General features: G+C 42.4%; 3 non-coding genes across 3 annotated transcripts; all 3 read left to right on the top strand.

The window, feature by feature from the left end:
• Positions 1–11,749: 11,749 nt before the first annotated feature.
• LOC145403482 (U2 spliceosomal RNA) lies at positions 11,750–11,942 on the top strand. The gene has a single exon (XR_013898003.1). It is a non-coding gene; the product is annotated as a U2 spliceosomal RNA (small nuclear RNA).
• Positions 11,943–14,118: 2,176 nt separating this feature from the next.
• Positions 14,119–14,311, top strand: LOC145403481 (U2 spliceosomal RNA). The gene has a single exon (XR_013898002.1). It is a non-coding gene; the product is annotated as a U2 spliceosomal RNA (small nuclear RNA).
• A 3,766-nt stretch (positions 14,312–18,077) lies between these two features.
• Positions 18,078–18,270, top strand: LOC145403480 (U2 spliceosomal RNA). Its single transcript, XR_013898001.1, has one exon. It is a non-coding gene; the product is annotated as a U2 spliceosomal RNA (small nuclear RNA).
• The last annotated feature ends 1,045 nt before the right edge of the window (positions 18,271–19,315 follow it).

Here is a 19,315-nt window from a genome sequence, read left to right as displayed (position 1 = left end):
ATTTTTAGCCCAAGCTAAAGTTCAGAGTATAATCTCAACCAAACAAATAAAACTAAAAAAATATAGGGTAACTCAAGGCCATATTACTATAACAATGTGAAGGTGTGGACATGCTAGATCTACCTATAGCCAAATGCCTTAATCCTGTGAGGGTACATATCGCTCCCCTGTCCACTGCCATCTACCTGCCCTCCCCCCTCCATATCACTCTCATACACTCCTAGTTAGTCTTTCACACATCCCCTCTCAAATACCTTTCCATCTCTCATCCTCAGCCCTCCCCCCCACTGCCTCTACCCCCACCTCACTCACATACACTCCTAATTATGTCTCCTACTCTACATTCCCCCAACTTACACCCTCCTCTCATACATCTCTCCACTCCAAACCTCCATCTCATCCTCGGTCTCCACCTCACTCGCATGCACACTCGTAGTTAATCTTCCTACACCCCCCAACTTACATCCTCCTCTCTCATGTACCTATCCTTCCACCTCACTCACATACACTCTAGTCTCCTACTCCACTCCCCCCAGCTTCCAAACCCTCTCTCATATGCTGTACTTCACTCCATCCCTCCATCTCATCCTCTGTCTCCCCCTGCCACTTCCCCCACCTCCACCTCACTCACACAAACCTCTACTTAGTCTCACTCTCCACCCCCAACTTACACCATCCTCTCCTATATACCTCCACTCATCCCTCCATCTCATCCTCAGTTTCCCCCTCCCTCGTCTCCCACATCCACCATACTCACATACACTCTTAGTTAGTCTCCTTTTCCATCCCTCTTCGATTTACATCATCCTCTACTCCATCCCTCAGTTTCCTTCTCCCCCCCCTCCACCTCACACACATTAGGGCCGATTCGCACTACAAGGTTTGTCTCCGTACGGCTTTCGTACGTTATTTTTACGTTGAAATCAATGGGGCTGTTCACACTATACTGTACTTTCCATTTATCGTTTTTGTCTTTCATGCGGCTTTCACTCATACGTATTGGCTACGTTTGGAACAAATCTCTGACGAATGAAACGTATACGTATGGAAACGTTCCGTACCTCCGCCGGTCAAAGCGAACACAGATACGTATCAGTCACGGTGTGTTTACGGACAAGAAAGGAATCATCTGAACTTCAGCCTGTCACAGCTTTTGGCCGTGAACAGCACTAAAAGCAGTCATGAGTGACAAGTTACTAGAGGCTACGAGGAACTATATGACATGAGCAACAGAAAATACTTTAACCATGTGAAAAAAATATGGTAATTCATAGGCGGGATTGCAAAAATCGGGTTAGATTTTTAACTTTCACTATTCTAATATAACAGTGTGACAAATAGCATTTTTATCCTTCATCCTATTCATTACCATTCATAGGGTATTTCTTAACACCCTATCCATTACCATTCACTGGCTCTGTCAGTAGCCTATCGATTACCTTCACTAGTTCTCTCAACATCCTGTTCATAACCATTGGTAGGTTCTCTCTCAACCCTCTTTACGCCCATGGAAGAGAACCAGCGGGACTGTTCAAGAATCCTTTATATTTTTCTCTCAAGGAATGCACCTTGTGAAGCATTTCCTCCCTGTCTAGCTATGTCTACAAAGAGCTTGCATTGTTCGTGATATTCATGGTTGTAACATCAGTGGCATTGTCACGTAAGTAGCTGTGCAAAAATGCAAGTTGCAGCAAGCTGCTTTACACTAAATTTCTGAGGCTCCTTGTCGGAGCCACAGCTGCACACAGACTGACAGCATCATGGACATATAGTGTGAACAGTGACATAGCAAATGAACCATAACCCTACGAAGACGAACTGCGTAGTGTGAATTGGCCCCTAGTCTCACTCCATCCCTCCATCTCATCCCTGGTCTCCCCTCCCACCTCACATACACTCCTAGGTAATTCTCTCCCTCTCCACTCCATCCCTCAATCTTTCAATTCTACTTGATGTAGCAAAGACAATTAATGATGTATGATTTCTAACTAAACTCGTGGAATGTTGCCATAACCTATCTACCAGTGACAGATCTTCGTAAAAATGAAAAAAATCACCATTGATATGGCCACAAGTTATATACCGGTACTTATTTTAAAAGTTATGAAGTAACATTTCTCGCTTTTAAGACTTCGTTCCCTTAAAAAACCTTGGAATAGCACTTTAAAAAATTACAGGGGTACTTATAAACTGGTTGCTACAGTTTATATACCCCTTGTTAATTTCTTGGTCATAAACAAACACACAACTGAGACAGGCTGAAGTTTAATTTTATTGCTTATGGTCTGGTGCAAACAGGCAACTAATAAAGTACTGTATGTATAAAATCAGTAGGCTGTTCATGGCCTACCCAGCCATTCATACCCAGGCAACTGGTCTAAGTCCAACATGACAGATGAACACTACAGCAGGTAATTTTTAGACACCATTGTTCCCACAACTATTTAAATCAATATTTTATGCAAGGAAGAAGGAACCAAATGCAAGAAAACCTGAAAGACTGTTCCCTCCAACAAAACACTAAGAACCAATTTCCAAGAACTGTTCATTCTGAGATGCCTGGACACAGCATTGAAAAGACTGGAGGGTCATTGGCAGTACGAAATGTGGAGGGCAGTTCCAGAGTTGACCTGTTGCATACATAAAGGAATGGGAGTACCGTAATGGTTAACTCCGGCATTTGAGAGCTGGACAGAAAAGGGACGAGAGTTTGCTGCTAGACAGGTGCTAAGCTCCCGCCAGAGTGGAGGAGGGATGCAAGCAGACGTTTCAGAGGGGCAGTGACCATTGACATGGCAACAGAGATGAGATAAACATGAAACAGTTGTAGTCAGATGGAATAAAAATTGGCACGCTGCATCACTATGTGCCACTGATGCAATATGTCGAGAAGTTTCAAATAGTATTTTGTCTGCACCAGAAGCATGGCTTTATTTTCTTTTTTTAGCTGCAGTTCTTTAGTTGTGTGTTTAGTATTTTGATTAAAAGATGCCGCAATACTTCATGCACTGGCAAAACAACTGATAGATTTTAAAAACCACAATTAATTTTACTATCTCCCAAAGTATCGGAAATTCTACGACTGCCTTGTCAAAATCAAGCAGTTTTTCATTTAAAAAAAACAAGTCTTAAAGGGCGATAAAATGTACTCCACTAGACAGAATATTACAACATATTAAAGACACATTTATATTAAAGATTCATTGATTGGATTAAAGAAAATATTTTATGGTCAGCACATATAAATATATAAGTAACGGATGTGGGATCATGAGGGCTGCAATATATTAAAATCTACACAAGAACTGAAAAATCAAATGGTCTGACTGACTGGCCAAGAGATGCTCCCACATCCACAAATACAGTGCATATACAGATGTCCTCGTTTAACCACAGGTATGGCCTAAACTAACAATGCTCCCACCATACAACTGGTAATGGAAAATTTTGTACCCTGACTAAGCTTTATAGGAATACTATCAACTGACAGAATTGGAAAAAAAAAAAAAAATGAAGAAGACACGGGAGGGAGCGGGGTTGCATTAAAAAAAAAAAAAAAAAGAGGGGGGGAGAGAAGTTACACTGATAAAAAGTAAATAAAAAATGAAGAGGGGGGGATAGGGGTTACACGGTTTGAAAAAATAAATAAATAAAATGGAGAGGGAGGAGAGGGGTTGCACTGATTTAAAAAAAATTGGACAAGGAGGGGAGAGGGGTTGCATTGTTTGATGGTCCTTAATTATGAGGTACGACAGTCTCCTTGGTTACTTCGTTTACTTTCCTATCGCTTATAAAGGCTTCAACATGCTTGCATAAGTCGGCCTTGGTCACCTAATGGCAACTCTCCATACTACTTGATCTCTGGCAGTCTCCCTGTTCAGTCCCTTATCCCTGATGTCTCACTCTGACTTCATCCCAGGTCTTTTTTTAGTCTGCCTCTCAACTTGATCCTAAACAATCACAGTTCTCACCCTCCATCCTCTCCACATGTCCAAACCATCTCAACCTACCCCTCCTCATCACTACATCAATACATTCAAGTCCCATTCTTCTTCTTAACTCTACAACTGCAGTCCTAACACCCCTCCCAAGGCCTGTCATTCAAAGATGCACTACAAACAAATCTAATTGTTGTCATTACTGTATGTTTAAGCCTATGAACATCCTCATCCTTCACTACCCAGGTCTCACCACCATACAGCATTACACTCCTAACACATGCCACATACAAAGATCCCTTACCACTGAGGGAGAGCCCTCTCAAAGTCAGGAGGCAACAGCTCTCTGAACTTCCTCCAACCACTCCTTACCCTAGCCACACAACAAACACCAGCTCCACCTCCAGCACATAGCATGTCCTCAAAATAAAAATAAAAAAATCCTCCACACACTCAACAGCAACACTAATCCTTTCATGCATGAATCTCCATATGCTCCCCACCATACACTACACACACCATATCAGCATTTTTCACAGTCTACCGGTACCTCTAACACCATATACACAACCTCTCACCAAACACTGAAAAAGTTGCAATTCCTTCCCACACCCTTGTGGTAATCCACACATGGCCACACTCCCTCAGCTTTGACAGTACTGCCACCAGCCCTAGATACCATCACCCTTGGTTACTAGTCATATCATCCCTCCCATCTGGCTACACACTGCCATCAACTGAGGCAAAGGGGAATAGGGATCTATCAGGTTTGAAAACATGATATAACAATTAAATTTAACAGGCAATGGGGAAGATTGCCTTCATGAGGTGGCACAGTCTCCTCGGTTAGGGTTACTATAGTTGCGGCGCACGACAGATTATTGTGCCCTGGCAACCTATCCCTCAACAGTGAGTCCGATTTCATCATATTGTACTGTACACTGGGTGAAATGCCTAACTGTTTCCTGCAACTCAGGAAACCATTTACAATGCTGAGTGGTAACCATATAACCAGATAACGGGGTATGTGGAGCCTACTATGGTGCCCATTTAACTGGGTGGAGATGCAAATGCAGCATCCATCCAGAAACCAAACCTCCATATTATTCCCTACACCTCGCTTCTGCAGGGCACTGCTTGACCGTAAGGGAACATCAGCTCACCCCATTGGGTGACCGAGCAAGGGGCTGTTGCCTGTGGTTGATGAGTCTGATTGGCCATACAGACTGGATCTGAACAACAACAACTAGTCTCAGTTCACAATCACATTAAACAAAACATTTCTCAATTCCCTCCCTATCCTCCCCAACGATGGTGGACTACAGGTGCCTCTTGGTTACTAGTTATTAACTCAACAGGCACAGAAGAGGGTTGCCTTCGTGAGTCTCCTTGGTTACTAGTCATAAACCTCCCTATCCTCCCATAAAAGATAATGGTGGACTACAGGTTAAGGGCAAATGCAGCCTGCAGACCACCATGTTCATTTTCAGATAAGCCTGGAGACAAAATTTAGCACTTCATAACTAGCATATTAAAGAGCCTGGGGACAAAATGAGTAAACTACTTTGATTAAAAACAAAATAAATGAACACTGTCAAGAGCACTTACAAACTAGCACATAAACGAGGACTTTGTATACACAATTACAGTTCTTTCACCTTAACTTGGCCAAGATTTATCTTTCAGCAGCTTACATTACTGGTACTTAGTAGCAAAAACACAACTGGCTCTACATCCTTTCCACACCACTTCTTCATGACTAGCATTATTAATTTTAATCTAGTATAGCTAAACACTTAAGATTCCAATGGTAATTTTGGGCCACAGTTAAATCCTTCCCATAGTACTTCATGACTACCATGATAATTTTAGGGCCAAGTTGAGGCAAAATGGGAGAGGCAGTTTCAACACATTACCAATCTTCTTGGAACATAAGACACTTTACACAGCTGGCTTGATCTTGCTGTCGATATCTTCCACCGTCTTGTTAGAAGCCAACTTACCTCCTGCAAATATAGAAAGATATTAGCTGGTCTGCTTTCATTTGATGGAACTGAACCACTCCCAGACCTGAAATACTATGCTGTGTTTGCCGAGGCACCAGGCACCCAAACAGTAGATTACCAAACACCCAGACCCACTGGACCATTAGGCACAACCCACTGGACCACCAGGCACCTAAACACTAGACCACTATACACCCAAACCCACTGGAACACTGGGCACCTAAACACACTAACCTACCGTAATTTAAACAAACACACAAACACAATGTTAACTGGATCTAAAGAACAGACGTTCAAATTCCAGACCTAAACAAGAAGAGACTATCTGCACTGATCTGCAGCAAAACTACTGCAGCTAATTTTTAAGTTTATTTGAAACTCAGAATGTGAAACTTATTAATGTGGATGGCTAAAACTGAAAAATGCTAAACAATCAGCTGATACAACAGCTAACATAACTCAAAATTTCAGGATGAACAAGTTACTGCCTCCTAGCTGAAACTGAAAATTGCCTAACGGTCTCCTGAGTGCTGACGCATCAGCTGAGATTTTAAAACAAAATTACATGCTGAGCAACTTTGTATTTCATAAGAAAATTGTTCAAAGCTCTCCAGGAGTGCACATTTAAACCTTCCTTGGAGGGGAAAAAAAAAAGGGGAGGGGGGGACCACTTCTAGGCCTGTCAGCTTAGCCACAGGTGAAAAAAACTAATATTCCAAAGCATATGTAGCAACACCACCTTAACCCACTAGACCACCAGGCATCTACAGTAAATAATAGACAATAGCAAACACCCACTTAAACTCCAAACATCTGCCAAAGGGTGTACCTAAACCTGCTAAACTGATGATGGCCAAATTTTTAAGGAAGGCAAACTAACAGACCTACATATAATTCACCATACTCCCTGTGTTTTATATCTATCCTTACTGAAGCAATCTTAGAAACTATTTTAAAAGTTGGACCCTGCTATCCTCCATTCTCACCACATTCCCAAACCATCTCAATCTACGCCTTCCTCTCAACTCTACCCTCAACATTCATACTTCTCACCCTCTGTACATCTTCCATCTGCTCCATATTCCCAAACCATTTCAAATCTACCCCTCATCACACCAATGCTGTCCCATCCTTCCTCTCAACTCTACCCTCAACATTCACATCTCACCCTCTGCACCCGGTCTCATCCTCCATCCACTCCACATTCCCAAACCATCTCAGTCTAACCTTTCCTCTCAACTCCATCCTCAACATTCACACCTTACCCTCGGCACCCAGTTGTCAACCTCCGTCCTCTTCAAATGCCCAGTAAAATGGACCTCACTAAATTTCTATGACTGCACCTAGACCTCTGCCTTCAATACTGGATAAAACTCACGTGTCGAAGTATCAGTCACAATATTCCCTAATATTTTTGCACAATCTGTATATTCTGTTAACTTTAACATCAGTATCTAAACGAGATTAACAAATATGCTATTCAAAGAAGTGCTACAGCAAAGGTGTATAGGCGAGGCAATATGATTCTGGCATTAAGCTACATAAACTACAAAAGGGCAAATCGATACCAATTTAAGGCTAAAAGCAACCTCCATCTCATTTCATTTTCTTAACTGAGAAAAATTATTTTACCACTTGGTCTGTGCTGCACCTGATGGAACTGGTATATTCTTAACTTTAATTATTGACAAAAAATCTAAATAACTTTAGTTATGGAGGAAGGGATGAGTCTCCATGGTTACTATAAATTTTTCATTGGACAGAACTAACTCCCACATCAATACTGTGTGCATGCTTGAACTTCAGTTCTCTATCACCAGACACCTTAATCCCACAGGGGTGGCTACAGACAAATTGCCTCCACACTGCCCTGTCCTGTCTTTTGGCTGTCCTCCCTACAACCCCCTTCCCCTTATATCTCTAATCCATCCCTCCAACTCACACTTCTCCCCGTATCTATTTACACTCCATCCCTCCAACTCACACCCCCCTCTCCTCCATATTTCTCTCCACTCCATTCCTCCAACTCACCCTCCCTCTCCCCCATATTTTTCTCCATTCCTCCAACTCACCCCCCCCCTCCCCCATATTTCTCTCCACTCCATCCCTGCAACTCATCCTTGGTTACAATGTAGGAATGTGTCCTTGCTCAATTCAACCTTCCATAATTACCGACCTACACTAACAGACAGGAGACAAACAGACGAGAGAGAGAGAGAGAGAGAGAGAGAGAGAGAGAGAGAGAGAGAGAGAGAGAGAGAGAGAGATTACTATACTTATCTGGACAGACTTCAACTAGTCTATATACTCCTCCAAGCAGTCAAGGCCCCTCCGCTACCTGAGTTTTTCCTGCAGCCTCCCATCATACCTCGAACCAGTATTGGGCTGTCCTCTCTCTGGAATGTGGCTGATACCTCGTTCACATCCACACGAACCCAAGGCCACCAAAGGAACACCGCTGCAATGATTGTAAAAATATATTAATTCAAGATGCTGAGAATTTAAACCCCCAAAAGCATAGCACCCATTAATAGACCTATGTTTCAGCTTAGTTTTCAAGATGGAGAACTATCATTTTGATCAAATTAAACGAAAGGAGTATTCCATTACATTCTCGTGTTAATTTACCCTTTCTATTCCACTTTAAGACAGAGGACATTTTAGGCCAAGAAAAGAGTATGGGTGCTTGGTTTGAAGGAAGACAAAAAATCCTACTTCAACCTGGCCTAAATTTTTCTTCTGTATTTTCCTTCATGTAGCTCAATGGCAGATGGGCAATAATACAGCTCTATAGTCTATCCATAGCACTTCATGACTAGCATCAGCGTTAATTTGTTCCAGCTCAGCAATAAAGATGGGGACAGCAAGTTTCGGCAAGTTAGGGTAGAACAGGTGTAATGCAATTTCTAAGCAATCGTCACCTTGGTTACTAGTAAAAGTGAAAATGGGCTAGGGATCTTTGTCAAAGGAGAAACATTTTTTTTTTTTTATAATTTAGCTGTGAAAGTTAATATGCCTAACCCCTCCAAAAACGCCATGAAGAAGTTACAAGCATATAATAATGATAGTGATTGCTGTAATATGAAAAGGCTTTTTGGCATACTCACCAAACTAGTATCCAATTAAATGCCCCTCCAAATGATGGATGTGGTTGTGGTAGCTGTGGTAGTGAATATAGCCCTCTACAGCTAAATGCCTTAATGAGGGAAGAGATGCCTGGAAATTACTTCGCCTCCATGAGATGCCTTGTTCTTTGCCATCACGCAGCCCTCTCTTCCCCAACTCACACGCCTGAAAAAGAACATTCTTGTTAGCCATCACACTAAACACTCCATAAAAAACAACTATAAAATATCGATAAGCAAATCTATACCCAAAACCCGAGACCCAAATTCCACACATCCCACCCCAAAGTCCACACACAGCTCTGTTATCCTATTTTACTGCGATTTCAATTGTCTGAGTAAGCTTAAGAAATACCCTGTAGTGTTTACAATACTAACTAAAATCATTATCATCACCTAAAAGCAATTAGTGGGAAGGAAAAGGGAAAAATAGCTTACCAAAATCGTGGTGCCTTTCACCAACCACATCTGAAGCCAGACTGTGAGCGACCAAAAGCCGGCAAATTCCACCAACTTCCACCCCTCCCTCTCCCCACTAGTTCTCCCTCCCCCTCCCTTCCTTCACATCCCGTCTTTCTTCCATATCTCTCTTTCATTCCTTCCTTCTTTTTCCTCCTTTCTTTTCTTTCCTTTCCCCTCCTCCACTTAATGTCATCTTTCTTCTCTCCGCCTCTTCCTCCTCCTCAAAAAAAGCACGCTTCCTCCATTCCCCCTTCACTCCCTCCCCCCCTCTAGCCTCTAGCTCTCCCCTCCTCCACTAGTTCTCCTCCCCCCTCAACCTCCCTCCCTTCACACCCCGTCTTTCCTCCACCTGTCTTTCTTTCGCTCCTTCCTTCCTTCCCTCCTTTTCACTTCTTGTCTTTCTACTTCATGTCATCCTTATTCCCTCTACCTCTTCCTCCTCCCTGGAAGGCACACTTCCTTCATTCCCCCCTCCCTCCCCTACTCCCCCTTCCCCTCTGCCCCCGTCTCTCCTTTTTCCTCCCGGCTCTCGTTCGTCCAATCTCTCTCTCTCTCTCTCTCTCTCTGGCTTTCTAGAACTTTCGATATTTAGTGACACACACACACACACACACACACACACACACACACACACACACACACACACACTATAATCCCAGTCGTCCTCTCTGAACACCTTTAACAGCAAGGAAATGGGGAAGCAAGGATTACCAAGCTTAACCCCCTCCTGTTCCATAAAATGACTCTCTCTCTCTCTCTCTCTCTCTCTCTCTCTCTCTCTCTCTCTCTCACTCTCTCTCTCTCAACATTCCTGTATTATGGCTAGTTCTCAATGCAAGTTCAATGTGACACAATATACGTAAATTTTTGCCAAACCATATATAACCCAGCAACACAGCACGCTCTACCGCACACACACATTACCTCTCATATGATTTCTTAGTCTTTTAACAATCTATAACTCGTTGAAGGGGGTTATGGCATGTAAAACTCAGCCATAAATATCCGTATACGATATATCAGCATCCGGAACAGGTATCGATGTATTGGGGTCGAGGTGGAGGCGAAAGGGGGCCAAGCTCAATTTTTTGGGGGGGCGAAGATGGGGCCAAACTTTTTTTTTTTTTACACATTATCCACCCGTTAAAATATTCGTAATTTCAAATGTGGGGGATCAATGGGGGAAGGGTCTGACTGGAGGGGCCCCGCACCCCCAAACCCCCCCCCCCGAAGGATACGTCAATGGCCCGGATATAATATTATGCTTGATTTGGTATTGTGAACTTCTGGGGTCTAGTTATGTCGATTTCTGATGTATTTTAAAGCAAGTGATCGTCTCTCTCTCTCTCTCTCTCTCTCTCTCTCTCTCTCACACACACACACACACACACACAACGACCACCAAACGATTTCATCTCTCTCTCTCTCTCTCTCTCTCTCTCTCTCTCTCATACGCCACTACCACTTCTCAACACCCCAGTGAATGGCTGGAGCGATACGTTACGATTCGCTGCGTTTCACATTTAACACCTGAGTTTTATTGCGAAGGCAATCCTTATGGGTAGCCATTTATACTGAATGCGAAGGTTTACGTGAAACTGGATTACTGGTACTAAGAATGTTATGACTCTACTATTACTACTACTACTACTACTAAGAGATATACCTTAAAATTCCACTTTCTTTCTGTAATTTCTATATGTATGTAATTATATTTGCTTAAGAGGGTGTGTGACAAGACACACCGCTTTCTTTTATTGTTTATGTACTTTGCATATTTTTACAACAATAAATATTACAATCACTCAAAGGCAAATATATATACAAACATTACAAACATTTTCATCAAAGGTAAGTATATACACAGACAATCCTAAACACAAATTTTGCTTAGGCGGGTTTATAATTACTGGATCTGAGACAGGAAATGTGGCGCGATTTGGCTCATGAGCTAGAGGGGTACAACTCACTCCTGAAAAACTCCCTTCAAAGGTTAATTAACCTTTATTTATATCTCGATATCGGACAACATATAAGCATTATTCACACAACACTCAATAATAAAGTACAATACGCATAACAAATCGCTAAGATACAGGTGCTATGGAGCCTGCAATGTAAACGTTTGTCTGGCTCATGTGTCCCTCTTCGCCTCAGTAAGCATCGCGCGATCACATACAACATTCTTAATGACTTGCAACGGTTGCAGTTGCTCGACATCGCTTCTCGGCCTTTTGGCTAAGATCAAAGTGTAGTATCTGTTCTTATCAGCTTAATATCTGATACGATCCCCATGTGGGATCTACGATATTAATCTGATTTTTGGACCATGGCGAAGTGCTAGGGGCTTGCTCCACCTTTGCCGCGGATCGGCCCGGTATTGCAGTACCTCCGGGATCGGTCCACTCCCTCACGGGAGAAAAATCTATCATTAAAATGGTGTATACATAACCAGATAAGGTTATACAACAATTTACGTTCGGCTTAGACCCTATCCAGGAGTACAAGCAGCTCCGCCTTTGCCGCGGATCGGCCTGGTATAGCCTACCACAACGTTCTTTCACTTCTTCATTCGTCAACCTGCCCCTCCATGTCACTCCACATAAAACTATAAGTACAATGGTAAACAACTCACACCCTACCCACCGTCATGGGGTAGTGAAGTGTCCTAGTGAGCCTGGGTACAAGTTGGCCCGAAACGATTGTCCCCAATAGGCTATACAGGGGCGCACCCGGAGGGCCCCCCCCCTTAGCTCTCTGGGTCCTTTAAAAATTTATATATATTTATTTCGATAACAGCAAAACATGAAAAACTGGCAAGTACAAACAAAGAGTAACACATGAGCCAGCAGCTCTCTGACTCTAAACCTGCATATGACCTCCCAGTAATTATCGGATTACCTGATCTCACCTATCACTACGGGCCCCCCCTTAGAAAATTCCTGGGTGCGCCCCTGCCAATACTGTATACGGTATATAACTTCTCATGATCCTCTCAACTACACCCACGTAGGATTAGGCTGTTCATGGAAAAAATATCAGTGTAAAGGGACGCAAAATATAGTTACTGCCAGGGAAATTAATGTATAAACAAATAAAATATGAATGGTCGCCTCACTAACCCTCTACTCTCGCTGTTTTTCATATTTTCACACCTTTTCCCCTGCTCTGCGCCGTCTAATCTGTCGTCTCTTTTCTGCCTAAGACAATGTTATCTCTGAGATCGGTCCTCCTCAGGGGCGGATAAAGCTCTACAGTACATTGTGAAAATCCTATTACTTTTACACATTAATATACAGAACACAGTTTCTCCTCTACTACTACAACTACATCTACTACTACTGTTACTACTAAGTACTACTATTATTGTTATTACTACTGTTATATGGGGCAACAGAAAAAGACTTTTCCAATAAGCTAACCTGCCCAATTAAATCTGTAGTAGTCTGTCCTAAACCCTCTTATCAATATCCGGAACTATTTTTAAATACTCAAACCAATTTGCAGGATAATCAAGTCTCCATGACAGTTAAGTATTATCATATATCACTTTACTCTTTACCTGTAGTGTTAATTCAGACCCCCTTTCTAATTCCTCTTCGCCACACAGAAAAAGAATTAAGACTTTTGAGAGAGTGGGATGTTGAGGCCAAAGGCGAGACTCATACAGTCACTATGATTTTTCACTTTTAACTCCACTTTTTTTCATTTTTCCTTATGTAAATACTAACTATACGTAGATATATTTGCTTAAGGAGGTGTGCGGCAAGACTCAACACCTTCTTTTGATGTGTATTTTGTACACTTTTACTACAATAAACACTTTTAATCAATAGAAGGAAAAGAAATATACGGGGTGGTCCTTCAATAGCGCCCCAACTGACTCACGTGACGGTATCTCTCAGTCTGCTATATGGGCGTGGGTGTGGGAGCAGAAAATGAATAAATAATGAAACCTAGAGACTGATAACACTGACAGAGCCGGCCAAATGACACACTAGAAATGACACAACGGATGGAGCGTTCTACATGAGTCACCCTGTAAATACACAAACGATCTTAAACACAACCTTGGCTTAAGAAGATTTATAAACACTGGATTAGAGGCAGAAAGTGATAGCGCGATTTGACTCAGAGCCAGAAGGGTACAACTCACAAAATACAGATCCTAGCACCTGTTACTGACCGATTCGGTTCGTATATCACGTCCTTATATCCAATTATACATTACTGAGGCCAACTACACGACACTGCAAATATATAAATGACATAAAACACAAGAGCAAGGTCTAATACGTACTAAATTGCTATGTAAAGGGTGCTGTGAAGCCTTCAACATTACTTACAGTAGAATACGACCCGCTAAGACAATACTGTGAAAATATAGATCGATTATGAACAAATACATAAATACAAAGCACAATACATAATAACGTATAATATGCATAACAAATCGCTAAGATACAGGTGCTATGGAGCCTGCAATGTAAACGTTTGTCTGGCTCATGTGTCCCTCTTTGCCTCAGTAAGCATCGCGCGATCACATACAAAATTCTTAATGACTTGCAACGGTTGCAATTGCTCGACATCGCTTCTCGGCCTTTTGGCTAAGATCAAAGTGTAGTATCTGTTCTTATCAGCTTAATATCTGATACGATCCCCATGTGGGATCTACGATATTAATCTGATTTTTGGACCATGGCGAAGTGCTAGGGGCTTGCTCCACCTTTGCCGCGGATCGGCCCGGTATTGCAGTACCTCCGGGATCGGTCCACTCCCTCACGGGAGAATAAGACGATCATTAAAATGGTATATACATAACCAGATAGGGTTATACAACAATTTACGTTCGGCTTGGACCCTATCCAGGGGTACAAGCAGCTCCGCCTTTGCCGCGGATTTCACACACACACACACACACACACACACACACACACACACACATAAAAACATACAAACACACATACGTGCAAACACACACACGTTCAATGGGTACAATCAAGTGTTGTAGATGTCCCTGGTAAAAGGTAAGTGGAAACTTTTTTCTGACCAATAAACATGGGTATAATTTTTTCCAATTATACTCACATACATAAGTTACTGAGAAAATAGCATAAAGGGAAGGATATTGATTACAATTATATCGATGAAGGAAATAAATTACCTCCAGAATCGTTTCACTCCCTCAGAACATCTATCTATCTATCTATAGCCCGACGTCCTAATCCCGCAAGGGGTGGCCGCAGACAAAACGCCTCCGTCTCTCTGTCACCCACCATTTGACTGCCCTCCCCCCAACTCACTCCCCCCTCCCTCATATACCTCTCAACGCCATCCCACCTTATCCTGTCCCCCCCTCCCTCTCCCTCCCTCCACTTCACCTACATACACCCTCTTAGTCAGTCTTTCATTCTCCATTCTCTCCACGTGTCCAAACCACCTCAGTGTATTTCTCCTAATTTTCTCAATCCACCCCACAACGTTCTTTCACTTCTTCATTCGTCAACCTGTCCCTCCATGTCACTCCACATAAAACTATAAGTACAATGGCATACAACACACCCTACCCACCGGCATGGGGTAGTGAAGTGTCCTAGAGAGCCCGGGTACAAGTTGGGCCGAAGCGATTGTCCCCAATACACGGTATATAACTTCGCATGATCCTCTCAACTACACCCACGTAGGATTAAGCTGTTCATGGAAAAAATATCTGTGTAAAGGGACGCAAAATATAGTTACTGCCAGCGAAATAAATAAATATATGAGTGGTCAGCTTACTATCCCTCTACTCTTACTATTTTTCATATATTTCACAGCTTTGTTCCCTGCCCTACGCCGTCTAACATGTCCCCTCTTTTCTAACTAAGACAATGTTATCTCTGAGATCGGTCCTCCTCAGGGACGGATAAAGCTCTATATTATGAAAATTACATTACTTTTCTCTTAAACATTAAGAATACAGAATGCACAGTCTCCTCTACTACTACTACGGTACTACTTTTAATGCTATTCTATCTATCTACTGCCAGACGCCTTAATCTCGTAAGGGGTGGCTGCAAACAAAGCGCCTCCATGTCGCCCTGTCCCCCGCCATTTCACTGCCCTGCTCCCAGCTCGCACCCCCCTATCTCATATACCTTTCCACCCCAGCCCTCCATCTCATCCTTGGCCTACCCCTCCCTCTCCCTCCCTTCCACATCACTCATACACTCTCCTCGTCAGTCTCTCACTCTCCATCCTCTCCACATGGCCAAACCACCTCAATGTGTTTCTCCTAACGCTTCCAATCACATCCACATCCGCATCACAACGTTCCTTCAATCCTCATTTGTCAGACTGTCTCTGTGTGTGACTCTACTGTACATGCTCCTCTCAAATAACTCATTTCCACTGCTCTCACGCTTGACTTCTGTCCCTTCAACAGGGTCCAAGCTTCACTTTCATACGATAGAGCTAGTATTACAATACTGTCATGTAGTACCTTTTTCACTTCCATGCTCACTTCCCTGTTTCTTATCACTGCTCTCAAGGAACCAACAACCTTTCTTCCTTGCTGTATTCCTTCAAGCACTTCGCCCTCCAAACTTCCATCCTTACTCATCACACTACCCAAGTACTTAAACGCACTCACATTTTCCATTTCCTCATCATCCAACCTCACTGTACATTCACTGACGTCACTTCTCTCAAAGACCATCACTTTACTCTTCCCTACATTCACCTTTAGTTTCCGTTTCTTACACACTCGCCCAAATTCATTCACCAAGCCTTACAGTTCCCCTTCGTCTTCCCTTAACAACACAGTATCATCTGCAAACACCAGTACAGGGAGTTTCCACATACTGTCCTCCCTCATTAGGGCCACTCCAACATCCACTGCCCTACCTTGTATCTCTTTTATAACCCAATCCATATACAGACTGAACACCCATGAAGACATGACACATCCCTGTTTCAATCCAACCTTCAAGTAAAAAAATTCAATCTGTTCACTATCCACACGCACTGCAGCTTTAGCACCATCATACATACTCTTCACAGCATTCAGCAACTTCCCATCTACTCCATAGATCCTTAATAGTTTCCACAATCCTTGTCTATCCACGCTGTCATATGCTTTCTCCAAATCCATGAAGGCCGCATACAACGTCTTTCCCTTCTGTAGAAACTTTTCCACTAAAGATCTACGAATGAATAGCTAATCAACAAACCCTCTTCCCTTCCTAAAACCTCCCTGTTGTTCTCCAAATAATTCCTCTGCTATTTCCGTACCTGTCAATAAGTATCCTACCATATCCTTTCCCTATAACACTAAGAAGACAAATGCTATTACTATTGCTATATGGGACAGCAGAAAATAAAAATTTTCCAATAATCTAACTAGCCCATTAAAATCTGTAGTAGTGTCCCCTGAACCCTCTAATCAATATCCGGAACTGTTTTCATAATACTCTAACCAATTTGGAGGGTAACTAAGCCTCCATGACAGTTAAGCATTATCAGACATCACTTTACTCTTTATCTGTAGTGTTAAATCAGACCCCCTTTCTAATTCCTCTTCGCCACACAGAAAAAGAATTAAGACCTTTGAGAGAGTGGGATGTTGAGGCCAAAGGGGAGACATACTGTCACTACGATTTTTTCACTTTTAACTCCACTTTTTTTCATTTTTCAGTATGCAATTACTGCCTATAGGTAGATATATTTGCTTAAGGAGGTGTGTGGCAAGACTCAACACCTTCTTTTGATGTGTATTTTGTATACTTTTACTATAATAAACATTTTTAATCAACAGAAGGAAAAGAAATATACGGGGTGGTCCTTCAATAGCGCCACAACTGACTCACGTGACGGTATCTCTCAGTCTGCTATATGGGCGTGGGTGTGTGAGCAGAAAATGGATAAATAATGAAACCTAGAGACTGATAACACTGACAGAGCTGGCCAAATGACACACTAGAAATGATACAACGGATGGAGCGTTCTACATGAGTCACCCTATAAATACACAAACGATCTTAAACACACCTTTGGCTTAAGAAGATTTATAAACACTGGATTAGAGGCAGAAAGTGATAGCGCGATTTGACTCAGAGCCAGAAGGGTACAACTCACAAAATACAGATCCTAGCACCTATTACTGACCGATTTGGTTCGTATATCACGTCCTTTTATCCAATTATACATTACTGAGGCCAACTACACGACACTGCAAATATATAAATGATATAAAACACAAGAGCAAGGTCTAATACATACTAAATCGCTATGTAAAGGGTGCTGTGAAGCCTTCAACATTACCTACAATAGAATACGACCCGCTAAGACAATACTGAGAAAATATAGATCGATAATGAACAAATACATACATACAAAGCACAATACATAATAACGTATAATATGCATAACAAATCGCTAAAATACAGGTGCTATGGAGCCTGCAATGTAAACGTTTGTCTGGCTCATGTGTCCCTCTTTGCCTCAGTAAGTATCGCGCGATCACATACAACATTCTTAATGACTTGCAACGGTTGCAGTTGCTCGACATCGCTTCTCGGCCTTTTGGCTAAGATCAAAGTGTAGTATCTGTTCTTATCAGCTTAATATCTGATACGATCCCCATGTGGGATCTACGATATTAATCTGATTTTTGGACCATGGCGAAGTGCTAGGGGCTTGCTCCACCTTTGCCGCGGATCGGCCCGGTATTGCAGTACCTCCGGGATCGGTCCACTCCCTCACGGGAGAATAAGACGATCATTAAAATGGTATATACATAACCAGGTAGGGTTATACAACAATTTACGTTCGGCTTGGACCCTATCCAGGGGTACAAGCAGCTCCACCTTTCCCGCGGATCTCTCTCTCTCTCTCTCTCTCTCTCTCTCTCTCTCTCTCACACACACACACACACACGAGATGATTAGTATACATTCATGTTCCCACAAACGAGAAATACTGCTTCCTGTTAGTGATGAATTAACAGCACCTATAACTGCCTGAATGACAGTGCCATGCCAACATGATTGAAATACTAGACATCCTGTTATTAATAGAACAATATTCCTTTCATTCTAACATGACCCAAATTTGTATTCTGTTGAAGCTTGTATCACATGACCCAATGACAGAGAAAGACAGCATTAAGGCCCACACCCATACCATAGCACTTTCTCATGGCTAGCACCATATCCTAAATGTTAATCTACTGTTACAGTTCAGCCTTCATGATGGAGTGATAGCAATTTTAGGCCAAGTTAGAGTAAAAAGAGAATAGTTATCTTCCTATAATCTTTCGTATTAAGAAGTAATTTAGATAGGGTTCTATTGTTAAATTAATAACTACTTAACAAATCTTTCTAAAACGATTATTTTAACTAAACAAACCGGTTCTAAGGAAAGGAATTGATGCTGACTACTGTACACACCAAAATAATTCAGTCAGGTTACCACTAAATTTCGTTCAGGGGAGGAAATCTTAACCCCTTACATTCACGCAGGATTTTATTTATATTTATTGATTTTGTTGCCTCCAGACTATTTTATTAAAGCAACCTTGTATACTAGGTTTGTTTTCACCTGGTAAAGACCCCTAACCCCTTGCAGCTCAGATGAAGGCCAAGTGAAGCAGGCAGGTGGGGTGATGAAGGGATGAATAGGGCAGGCAAGGTGAGGAGGGATGAATAAGGCAGGCGTGTGAGGCAGGGTGGGGGGAGGCTGGCAGGATGGGGTTAGGAAGGGCGGGGTACGGCAGAGTGGGGCAGAGGGTTATGCAGGCAGGGAG

This window comes from Coenobita brevimanus, chromosome 60, assembly GCF_032717465.1.
Source record: "Coenobita brevimanus isolate Jiangsu-jjx chromosome 60, ASM3271746v2, whole genome shotgun sequence".
NCBI classification, from domain to species: Eukaryota; Metazoa; Arthropoda; class Malacostraca; order Decapoda; family Coenobitidae; genus Coenobita; species Coenobita brevimanus.
Note: the sequence above shows the minus strand (reverse complement) of the source record. Positions and strands in the feature narration are given on the sequence as shown.